This window comes from Ictidomys tridecemlineatus, chromosome 8 (assembly GCF_052094955.1).
Source record: "Ictidomys tridecemlineatus isolate mIctTri1 chromosome 8, mIctTri1.hap1, whole genome shotgun sequence".
NCBI classification, from domain to species: Eukaryota; Metazoa; Chordata; class Mammalia; order Rodentia; family Sciuridae; genus Ictidomys; species Ictidomys tridecemlineatus.
In genome coordinates this window covers 93,446,729-93,460,020 of record NC_135484.1, presented here as the reverse complement: position 1 = coordinate 93,460,020, position 13,292 = coordinate 93,446,729, and the positions used below count along the sequence as shown (strand labels likewise).

At 34.1% G+C, this 13,292-nt stretch overlaps 1 pseudogene; it reads left to right on the top strand.

Annotated features, from left to right (window-relative positions):
- The first annotated feature begins 7,750 nt into the window (after positions 1–7,750).
- On the top strand, positions 7,751–12,323 carry LOC101964436 (transcription factor BTF3 homolog 4 pseudogene; annotated as a pseudogene).
- Positions 12,324–13,292: the final 969 nt, after the last annotated feature.

Below are 13,292 nucleotides of genomic sequence, written 5' to 3'. Positions count from 1 at the left end.
AAGCACATTCAGCATCTTTTTTTTTTTTTAACTTCAAAACAGCTCTTTACATATACACCTCAGCACCTATGCTCAGTAAGTCTCTGTTATAGACTAAGGTCTCTATTTGACCCTTTAAAATCTTTTTAAAATATGAATCTACTGGATATTTTTTTCTTATTTGAGAAAAGGTTATAAATATTAAGCCAATATTAAGGACAATTTAAAATATTAAATATATATGACATATAAGAGGGGAAAAAATTATAGCCCTCATTTCTAGGTTAAATGGCAAAGGGGAGATGGATTGGAGAACTTTCATTTCCCAATGCCAAAAACAAAAAGCAAGAAAGAAATAATTTTCATAATATACAAACAATTCATCACCAACAATAAACAGGAATGGTGAAAAAATATCATACATAAGCCCTGATATGATTTAGGAGTTTATGCAGTTAAAATGTCTGGAAGTAAATTTTTATGACTGCCCTGCATGTGAAAGCCAAACACACACACACACACACACACACACACACACACACACACACAGGCACACACTCGATTAATGGGAAAGTTATAGCATCAGTACACTGGTGAAAATGCAAGAAAGATTTAAAATAGTTGACAACAAGTTCTCAATGAACTAGAAAAATATCAATGATAGAACGCAAAGATAGTATAATAAAAGTAATAAAGAATAATGAGGGCAGAAATTTAATGAATAAGAGAGAAAAATTTACTAATGTGGACAAAGGAATTAAAACTTGTCAAAACATGTATCAATAAATTGGCTGGTAAGGGTGCTCAAGAAACCACAAAGGGAAGGTCCTGGGAAACAAGAGCAATCAAATATGTTACAGGTATGTATGAATACAGCAATAAATCCCACTATTATTTGTAACTATAATGCACTAATAAAAAAGACAATTAAAAAAGAAGAGACAATTATACATTATTAGGAACAAATAGAGCATAAATGCATATAGAATAAATGGTATTATGTTTTGATTAATTTTAATTATGACATATAGAATTTTATGACAATAAATTGGAAATCTAAATGGAAACCAATTTTATTAAACTAGTCATAAACATTATCTCAAGAAAAAGTAGAAACCCTGAGCAATATAGAGAAGAAAGTAGAAATGCTGTTGCTGCATTTACCTAAAATAGAAGTACCAGCCTGAGGTGTTCAACAGAGAGTCCTGCCAATCAATCCTTACATACCTATAAACTGCTTCTGAGCAAGAAAAAGGAGGAAATGTCCCCAATTCTGGGTTTAAGGTCAGCATAACTCTGGGTCCAAGAATGAAAGAAAGCAAAAGCTAGAGGCTAATCTCTTTTAGCAACACATAATATTGTAATTGAAATGCGACAAAATATGAATATATTTGATCTTGCTATACTGCATATACTGATGAAAGGATGCATCATGACTATGGGTTTTATCCTAGAGATGTAGCTTTTCTTTCTTCTTTTTTTTCTTTTGTCCTGGGCATAGAACCCAGAACGCTTAGCCACTGAGTCACAACTGCAACCTGTTTTATTTTTTGAAACAGGGTCTTGCTAAGTTGATTAGGGCCTTGCTAAATTGCTGAGCTTGGTTTTCAACCTGTAATCCTCTTGCCTCAGCTTCATGTGCCACTGGGATTACCAGCAGGCTCCACTTTACCCAGCCAGAAATGCAATTCCTCTTTTTGGGGGGTGGGATGGGGATGGGGCCGGTGGTATCAGTACTAGGGATTGAACTCAGGGGCACTCAACCACCGAGTCACATCCCATTCCAATTTTATATTTTATTTAGAGACAGGGTCTCACTAAGTTGCTTAGTGCTCACTTTTGCTGAGGCTGGCTTTGAACTCACGATCCTCACGGCTCAGACTTCTGAGCTCCTGGGATTACAGGCATGCATCACTGCTTGGCTAGCAATTCTTGATCAAAAACATTACTAATGTAATTAACAAGGTTTATAAATAAAAGAAGAAAAATTACTCATAAAAGAATCACAAAGGATTAGCTAAGGAAAGTCCTTTAACTTAATTAATGGTAAATAAAAGGAAATGTAGCAGATGTTGCAATTAATGGTAAAATTATGCAATCTACCATTGTATTCAGTTTAGATATTTTTATTGTTGAATTTTTATTATGAGGGTATATATGTGTTCAATTGAAAATAAAATATTAAAAATCTGGTTTAAAATGATTGAAGAGTAGAAACACCAAAAATACGCTAACATGAACATTGGTTTTCTTTATATTTCTATGGTTATTTGACTAGGGTAATTATTACCTTGCTTACATAAAAAATAAGTTCTGATAACTGTGAAAAGAACTTTCCATTATGTAAAACAAGAAACACCAAATAATTTAATTTTAAAATAGCCATATTCATTTTTTTATATATTTGAAATTCACAAAGTTAGAAATGAGTGAGTCTGAGTTTATCAATTAATGATAAATATTTTCTGCAATCTGTGTTAGTATCTAGAGGTGAGAATAAATCAAAAAACATAGAGTCCAGATAAAAATGGAGGCACAGAGATAAATACATATAACATGAATAAAGACATACATCTGATGAGTACCAATGCTAGTGTTGGCTGTAAAACTCACATTCATAAGTCAAGACTTTTGAAATTGCTATCAACTATTCATGTAATTAAAGAATTCATTTAACCATTTGAAGCTAAAATTCTTGTATTAGAACATGGAAAAGCTTGAATTTATGGTAGCTAATTCTCTAGGTATTTAAATGTTTAAAAAGTTAATTTCACAAAACAGACACTCGTACTGATAGCCTTGCTCTGCGTACAGAAGAACAGGTGGGTTTTTTTCTTTAGCTGAAATGGAAACACACATCCACAAACACACACATCCACAAGCACACACATCCACACACAAAATAAATAATAGCTGTTGAAATAGTTATGTGATTCTTTCCCAAAGTGTGTGCTTTAGATTACAGAGGATATATTTTATGTTTTTCTTTTCATATAAAGACAATGATATGCTTGTGTATTTTCTAAATGCTTGCTATATTATTCTTTACTGGGAAAAATCCTTTAACTAAACAGTGAATGTCATAATACTCTTGTGGGTTTTTTTTTTTCCTCATCCAACTCATTTCATCTTGGCTGGTTGTTTTTAATAGTGAAAACCATCATAACTAATGTATAACTTCCCTCTTTTCAGTCTGAAGTAATTTTGATTCTAATAAAGTATTTATCCTGAAGTTTGAAGCTTTCCATTTTCTGGTCTAGAGAATATAACTTTTTAATAGGAACATAGAAACATAATGAGTCTTGGTCTCCTGGGCTCCTCACCCATTTTGAAAACACAATGTTATCATTTAATGCCCCTGCAAGCCTTTCATTGCAATGAGGACTTCTCACTTCCTCATTGAGAAGTGAGAGCTAAGACACCTGGTACCTGTTCCAGGCCTGATGAATCCTACAGGGGAGAAGGAGTGATGGGCTGTGGAGAGTCTTCTTACCCTGAAACACTTGGCTCCTCTGGTAAAATGTCCCTGATCCAGGTCACAACAGGAGGATGAGTGTACAGCTAGCTTCAGTCATAGTGTTGCAGCTGGAGGTGATGGAGCCTGTTTCCATTGTGGACATAAAACAGGCTGGGTTGGAGGGAATCAGAATAATTCTCTTGGAGATAAATGCTGGCTCTATTTGTTGGTTCACAATTTCATTGCTATCAACCATATGATGCTCTTCTAATACAATGACCACAGAAAAAAATCAAGTTTTTTTTTCCACCTGACCTAGGAGCTAAGTTACTGGAAAGCCAGTGGATTGGAAAGTACACTAACTTCTTTTCTTATTACTACTTACTTCTTGCGAACTAACAAAACTGAAAATTCATAATCCACAATTGATTTTTTCCTTTCATAGTATTGTTTTCAATGGCTCAAGATGATTAAAAAGTAATTCTCCAACCCATTTGTCAGAGTTTCTTCCCATCACAGTTTATTTCTCAGCCAAATGAGGCAATTAAAAACCAGAAATGTTCACATGCACAGATTTGCAGTGTATCTTCTTTCTGCCTCTATGTGCAAAAAGTAGCAGCTTGTAATTTTCTAAGAATGGAGAAATCAAGTTGATTTCTCAAGTACTCTATTCCTTTGATCAGAAGGACTTGTACATTGTCTTCCTTCCATTTATGGACTACCATGTTAGGAAGACAACACTCTTACAATTTAAACACTGTAGACAATTCTCTACCACTACATATTGCATTTGGAGGTTCATCTCTTTTGAACTCTCACAGAAGTATTTCTTCATCTCTCAGAATACTTCTAGACTTCTTCCTATATCATCCAGCATGAAATATAATTTAGTCTTAATTGGCTCAAGTGAAATTTAACTGAGAATGTTAGTCCAGTATAAAATATCATAGAATTAATTCAAAAGTCTTCAAACATTCAGAGTCTTATCACTGTCTAGTTAATTAAATGTTTCTGTTAGTATTTAGTTGCAGAACACATAAAATATCTCTATCTTAAGTTGGCGTAAGATTAGCAATCAGGTGTTTTCAGAATGGTTGAACTGGTCAGAAGCAGGGCCTTGAGAAATTAGCCCCATAACAACACTAGCAACTGGTTTATCAGAAGAGTTAACCCAATCATAATAGTGAGGAATCAGAGACACCCCTGGTGAACACTCCACACTAGCCCTGACAACATCATACTGTCTTTAGCTTGGCATATTGTCTGCTGGTTGGTTTCCATGGAGCTGGAGACCAAAAAGGGAGACATTATTGCAAAAAGCACTATAGCCCCAAATTTCATTAAAATTCATGAGATTGGTGGAACCTAGTTTTCAAACAGAATACAAACTAAATGGTAGAATAAGAAACAGGTACTTATGGCTCCCATCTCTCCCTAACACTCATACTCTGAGGGAGCTCTTTCAGAAATATTCAAAGCAGTTTCAAAAATGGCTCCCTTTAGTGTAATCCTTTAGTGAGTGTATGCTTGTGTAATTATGTGTTAGGCATTCTTGAAGGTATACCCACACTCAGGGGCATTGAGGAATTATTATTTAATTGAATTATTAGACACTAGACAAAAGATTAGGACCTTGGCATTTTAATTCCATATATTCCTAATTAAGCTATCTCCTAATTCTGGTAGATGGAGGAAGAGAATGGATAGGCAGAAAAATAGAGCAGCCAGAAAGGAAGGAAATGAAGGTAGGGGTAAAGGGAAGGAAGGAAAATAAGTGCATCTGAGGGTTATTGCATGCAGTAATACTACAAGAAGGCTACTTCCCACATGGAAAACTGAAAATGAGAAGGAAATGTGATGTCAGCCATCATCACACCATCAGAGTCTCCCCAGTCCAGTTCCCCAGGCTTGGTTAATTACTTGTCTCTGTAATTTTAAACATTACATATTTCATATAAGTCAAATTATTAGATGTTGATTTGTGTTTTCATAGAGAACATATCATACAAGTGCACACCAATATTTCTAATCCCCATGATACTTAATATGCAGGCTGTGTGACACCTCTCTCGTCTAAACTGGTAGGTATCTACTTAATATTGTATGGAAAAATCATTTTGGGCAGATATTATTGAGATTTAATAAAAAAGATAAAGCATGCCATGTATTACCAAGTCCACTAGATTTGCTAGCTTCCTTTAATTAGAAAAAACTAGTTTTAACTTTCATTCCTTTCCATGGTAATCAAATTCTGGTTTTAATATTTTTATTACATCTACATAACATAATAAAATTCAATATGGCCACAGTATTCTTCACCAAATATCTTAAATTGTGATTTATTAGAGCCATTGTTATAATTTTTCTTTATGTTCTCATGTATTATACTAAATTTAAATTGTTTCTTTTGGAAATTTTATACAGGTTGATATTTGCAGAAAGAATAATTCAGGATCATTTTGTTTGCAGGATTCCACAGAAATAGTAATTTCTCTTTACTATTACTTTATTTGGTAGCAAAATACAGAAAACCAATAACTGTGGTACTAAATTCTTACCAAGTATAGAAGGGTTATTAGGTGGCTACATTAAATAATTTACAAATCAAAAAGTTTCTTCTTTTCCATTTCCTAGCAGCTACTGACGAATAATTAACCTTAGAAAGTTAGTTGGCTTCCACATACCTTTGTCCTACTGGAGAATTGGCTAAAAAGAGAGTTTTGCTAATAGCTAGATGTTGCATATTGGCTGAATATGTCACATAAAAATTAAGCATAGTTTTCTTGTCTTTTGCAATGCAAAAATTTGACAACAACTAAACAATATTTTTGCTTCAGTAAATATTCATTGTGTTATAAGTAATTTCCTCATATCTCAGTCTAACCAAGAATTTTGAATAATCTTTAAATTTAAATAATGAGTAACTATTTTAACAGATTAAATTTTTGCATAGCAAAAGACAAAACAAACAACTACAACAACAACAACCAAAAAAAAAAAAAACTATGTCTCTGGAGGTATGCCTTTGGAGTATATTTGCCCCTGAAGAGTGTAGCTCTCTCTGTTTCCTGATGTGATGTGTTGAGCAAATTCCCTCTCTCACCTTCTTGTACTGTGATGTTCAGCCTCATCTAGAACCCTGAGGGATGAAGTTGACCATATATGGATTGAGACCTCTGAAACCATAAGCCCCCAAATAAACTTTTATAATCGTTCTTGTCAGGTCTTTTAGTTACAGTAGCAAAAAAGCTAAGAGAAACCTGAGTCTATTCAAATAATGTTATATTTAATATAACATATCTATTTTATATTTACTTATTTTATTATATGTGTATTTTAATCATACTGAACTTTATTACATATTGTAATAATATTTATTTTCTATAAAATTTTATTATATATATATATTATGTATTTTTTTAAATATTGTGTATATATGTACCCATACACAAAAATGACCAAGCTATAATTCCTTCAAAGCTATGACCTTTTAGTCACCTCTGTGTTACCTCAAGCCGACTTAACACCTCCAAATCTAGAAGGGATTTAGTAAATGTTTTCTGAATTAAGTAATGAAAAAAAACATTGTGACTGTTGCATCTGCAACTATGTAAATAATGTACTTCATAGTAGAAAGGTAACAAAAAGATCTTTTTCCTGTAACAAAAATCGTCAATGTCTTTACAGTGATATATGGAAAGAAGAGAATAAAGGAACAACACACAGAGAAAAAAATAATAGAGGAACAGAGAGGAGAGCAAGAATTAGATAGCATTGTAATCACTGGACCCACATCAACTTTTATGATTCCTTCAGAGCCCTTTTTTCCACCTCTTGCAAATGCTATTTATTTTTCACTTAAAGAATTAACAAGGAGTTTTTGTTAAATTACTATAAAGATTTGAGCTCATATTAATGCTTATGGGTAGACCCAGTTAATTGAGTTCTATTATTAAAATGATGTTTCACTGTGTATGAGATACAGCATGTAAAATTACCAAATATAGGAAAAGGGCAAACACATTACACAAATGCATCACCATATTAACTAAGGAAATTTAAAGATAAATAATTAAATGTATAATTTGTGATAGCTCATGTCAACTATCTGAAAATTTTGACCTATTAATTTATATTTGATGAGGAAAACAATTCAGTCTCATGATTTATTTTACCAAATGACAGCATAAATGGTCCAATATGTGAATCTTCAATATTTTAGGACCAGTGACTCCACTGAGACTCTAAACCAAATCCCTGGACGCACTCCCAGAAATTTGTACAAACTCAAGCTCTAGATTCATACTGGTGCGGATGGGGCATGCTCTTAGGTATAAACATGCACATAAGTTTCAAGATGCTCAGGAACATATTGGTTCTGAAATGTAAGAGTTCAATACAAAAACCACTGTGCTTTGCAGGAGATATAAAATACTTCTTGTTCACTCCTCCTATTGCCACACCAAGCAATTTCCACTAGAGAAACATGACTAGTCTCTTGACCCAGTCCTTTATTAATCTTTGATCTGGTTGGGGAGAAAGTGTTGCCTGACTGTTTAGGGACATCCATCAGAATATATTTCTAAGCACTCGTTTCTTCTACAGCCCTCTTCCTCTACCCTCTGTGAGCCAACAATCCAGAATATGTGTCTGCTAGACAAATTCATCTTTTTTCTTAGGTGTCATTATGCCAATGAGTAGCCTAAGAGAGGTGTTATGGTTTGGATGTGGGGTGTCCCCAGAAAGCTTATGGGTGAGACAATAAAAGAGGGTTTAGAGGAGACATGTTTGGTTTATGAGAGCCTCAACCCAGTTAGTGAACAAATCCCATGATGGGGATTAACTGAGTATCACTGAAGGCCTGTAAGGTGTGGCTGGAGAAGGTGGGTCATTGGGGGAGTGCCTTTGGAGTCTCAAAAGTAGAGATCTCTCTTCTTCCTGATCATCCTGTGAGTTGCTTCCCTCTACTACATTCTTTCACCATGATGTTCTGCTTCACCTTGAGCCCCAAGGAACGGAATCAGCTGTCTATGGACTGAGACTCTGAAACCATGAGCCCCCAAATAAACTTTTCCTCCTCTGTAATTGTTTTAGTCAAGCAGTGAAAAAACTGACTAAAACAAAGGGTAAGTAGATCAGTGTGTGGACAAGTGCAGGAGACATTAAAAAGTCAGTCTGGTCCCAGATCAAAGCCTTTCCTTATATAGCCTTGACCATAATAATCCTCAACTATAATCAGTAATAATGTTCAATTTCAAACTTGAAAAGTAGGCATAGGCCTGTTGTTTATTAACAACCCTAATACCGTAATATTTAGTATGTATATTTAGAGCTACATGGCAGAATAAAGGAAATCTTTGAAATAAATCCTATTTTTTTTAATTTTTGGTGAGAGAGTATGTTCAAAAATTTTGAAAGTCTTTTATTCAAACTCAAGTGGCATGTCCTGCTGTACTCAAGAACTTAAAAATTTTAATTCATTTGTATACACATCCCACAGATAGATAAATGCTAGTCCTAAAACTAAGGTCTAATGAATCTCGGTTTCTTTGTATTGTCTTTTAAAATGTCTTTAGCTCCATACAAATAAATAATGTGGGGGAGAAACTAAAGTTCTATAACTATGTATGCTCTTGGTAAAACCCCTCCTCCAGGGTTCGGGTGACTGCCTTCCATGATGGCCTCTCCTTAGAAGGGCACTAATCTCATTGAGGGGGCTCCACTCTCATAATCTTATGTAACCTAACTGCCTCCCAAAGGCTCTGTCTTCAAATACTATTCTAGTGGAAGATAGAGCTTCAACCTGAGTTTGGGGAGGATACAAATATTCAGTCTCCAGCAATCACCAAAATTATAAGTGTTCATGTCAGTGTCTGTCGGTATTTTTTATGTATTGTGACTAAGATACTTATATGTGCTGAATAACAATAAATAAAATTACTGTGTATATCTGTTTTGCCATTAAAGAATTGAGTCCTCAACATCTAGCTCCAAACTTGTCTTTCTTTTTATACATTGGCTTTAGGGCTGATCATTTAAATATAATATTTTCTTTCTACCTCCTGGGTACTACATCTAATATTTTCAGCAAAATTATTTGTATATAATCAGTGCTTTGGATTTATACTATAAAAGTGCTTCTTTTGTTTTTAATTGATTAGCCACAGCACAACCAAAGAAGCTAGTTTGCTTTGTCCATGTATTCTGAAATACTGGCTCTTTTAGTAGCTGTTAAATCCTTCAAGTCAGATTGATATTTTATTGCATTTATACCATCAGTATCTAGAACTAAATTTCCTCCAAAACCAAAATTGTTGGTAATTCATAATTCAATAGATACCCAGGATTCTTTTTCTGTTTACAAATGTATTAATCATATATTTGTTGTTCATCTTCTAAATTCCAAATTATTTTTTACTTGCCAGGAAGATCAAAGGATTCCCTAGATACACTGAAGGGGCTGCAGTGTTATTTCTCCAATTATTGTAATGTATTTCCACTTGAAATTAATGATTTGGTAATAATTCACAGAGATGGAAAATGCAATAGGAAGTGATATGATCAGTTCAATGTTTTGGCCCAAAAATAACTCATTTATTTACTGGTCAATCAAAATACAATGGTAATCAAAGTGGGGTTTGAGTTGGTTAAAAGTCCCAACCTCCAGAAGCCCATTAATTCCAGACTTAATCTACTGTATGTCAAGGAGCTGACCAAATCAATTTGACTCCTTGCAATCTGTTTGAATGCCCTTTTATAAGAGTGTCAAAAGTATGTAATTATGTTATTTACGTGTTACTCTTTTCTCCAATCTTTTCAAAATTTTTCTAGATAATTTTTTTCAATTTCAGTGCCTGTTTATTTAATACAAATCTTTACATTAAAAATGTATCTTGTCAGGTGCTGAGATGCTGTGGTGCAATCCTTTAATCCCAGCAGCTCAGGAAGCTGAGGCAGGAGGATCCCAAATTCAAAGCCAGGCTCAGCAATTTTAGCAAGGCCCTAAGCAACTTACACCCTATCTCAAAATAAATAAATAGGGCTGGGGATGTGATTCAGTGGTTGAGTGTATTGGGTTCAATCCTTTGCATCAAAAAAATGTTTTTTAAAATTGAAGTGAATTCTGTATGATTATTTGAAAAATAAAGCAAGTAAAAACATACAAAATGTCACATGTTTTGTCCTTAAGAAAGAATAAGACAAGATAGTTCCTTCTACTCAACCTTCTTCTCTCTGAATCTGGTCAATGCTGATTTCAGTAGTCAACAATTTGAGGGTCAGCAAGGCAGAATGGTAATGAACCTAGGTGGTATTAAATTAGGGCATGCTCTAGAACACATCTGCTCTCTTTGCCCAAATTTCTATAAAAATCTTCTAATAACAATAAAAGATTAAAATGAGAATGGGAATTAGAAAATCATTTTAAAGGGACAAAGTTTAATGTAGACATAATCCTTTTCTGATTTAAATTGTTCTTGCTCAATTATAGGTTATTTTAAAATCTCTGTTCTTTTTTTCTATTGAATTTTGTGACTTTTTAAATGTGTCACCTTCTGAATTATTAATCTCTTTCTATTACATCTGTATTTGTTAATGGTAGAATTTTTTCTAAGGAGCAATGGTATGTTCTACTGCTTATTAACTCAATATTTATTACAAGTCATTTAAAAGTGACCGAAGATTAAAAATATTTACTTGAAGGTCTAAAACTATTTTTATTTGTTTTCCTAATACAATCAAGACAGCCTCTGGACAATGAAACTGAAACTCTGTTTTTATCGTCTTTCTATTGGTGTGACCAAAAGACTTGTCAAGAATAATGTAGAGGAGGAGAATTTTATATAGGGAGGTGTCAGTGTTTCAGAGCCTCAATCCATAGACGGGTGATTCCATAACTCTGGGCCCAAGGTCAGGCAGAACGTCATAGCAGAGCAAAGCAGTTCAGGACATAGTAGCAAGGAAGCAGAGAGCACTCCACTCACATAGAGGGTGGGAGAGATAAACCCCAATGCCATGCCCCCAGTGAATAGTTGGACTCCTCCAGCCACATTCTACCTGTCTACAGTTACCATCTATTTAATCCATATCATTAGGTTAAGTATCTCTTAATCTAATCATTCCACCTCTGATAATTCTTTCATCATCTAACATATGAACTTTTGGGAGACATCTCATATCTAAGCCACAACACACTTTCTTATCCTGTAATAGATTTTATACTAGAAACTGATAATCACATGACTTTTGAAGGCTTCTTATAAGTGATGTGCCTTCTAGCTATCATCTTGTATCCCTGGTGTGTGTGACTAATTTGAGCTGTTTGGGCCAAGATGCCCAGAGCACCAGTCCTAGTCCCTCATGTAGCCCCATTTCCTCTCCAAATAGACCAAAAAACAATCTTGAATGAGAGAAAATCTCCCCAAAGTGCAGGCACAGGTGCATACTGGTAGAAAAGAAACTACTTGCAAAAGGAAGATGATTCATAGAACAGCTATGTCATATGATAAAAAACAAAACAAAAACAAAACCACATTCTTTTTAAAGAAGTTAGGGGTAAATAATATCTGTGGTATTGGAGAGGTGAATATGTTTACAAGCCAAGGAACAGTGATGCACTTCAACAACCCCAAATTTCAGACATCTCTGACAACAACTTTCACCATTACATACCATTCTGAGATAAAGCAGGCCACAGGAATAATATCCAATATGTCATACCAGCTTGGTGCAGACAGTATGACTACTTTAAGAAGAATGGGTGATGCCTTCCCCCAAACAATCTGTGGATAAAAAAAAAATACCACTTGCTACTGGAGAGAATGATAATGACTAAGTTCCAGATTTTGTGGAGACCTTTCATGAGGCTTCTAAGAATGTGAAAAACTGAATTGGATCAAATTCTGAAGAAGTTGAAACTTGAAAAAGTTACTGGGAGATGCTATTTTATATTATGACTGCTTTGGAAAATTGTTTTGCTATGGACCTGATAAAATCTAGGTCTCTAATATTTTTAAATCCAAGCCCCTTAGTCACTGCAGCACTTTTTAGTTTTTGCTTATACATGATTTATTCTTTGATGCTAATTAAGATGAAGAAGCCTGGGAATAAAGTTTGAAGCAAAGGTTAACAAAGTTTTTAAAAAGTGGTGGTGTGCTATTTTTGCAAATGGAAAAGCTTTCCAGTTGAAATGGATGGCTTAAATGATAATTTTGAGTGGTATGTATACATACATACATGAATGGATGAATGGATGGATGGAGGATGGATAATTATCTATTTATAACTGGGGGTTGTTCATAATGACTTGGTCAATTGAATGTATTCTTTTTTCTTAACTTACCATCCTACTGCCTCCTTGCCTTTTTCTTTCTTTTTTTCTTTTTGTTCTCTTTATTCTCTTGATGTTTATTTAGTTTTTGTATGTGCACTTTTCCTACATATTCACTTTATCTTTTTCAGACATTGATTTTGAATTTGAAAATCTGCTTTTACATTTTGATTTATCTAGGCTGAAGATAATAGCACAACTTTAGTACATAAACTACCTTTTCAAATTACACCAAATCATAAATGCTTCAAGGGAAACTTTTGTGGATGAATGTATTTGGTTGCTCTTGTTCTCGGCCGGTATTGTTTCTGCTGTTTAACAAATTCTTTTCTCCAACTTTTATATATCCAAATGGAGGCTTCAGTATAGTAGGTGTCCCCTGCATATGATTTTTTTTTTGGAAAGATGACCAGCATTTGGGTTATATAAATTTGCAGTCATAAATGATTTGTGCTTGTAAATTGCTTTCAAAACTGGTTTCACTCTTCTCTTTTGTTTTCTTTTCTACAGGTTTCCTGCAATATATCA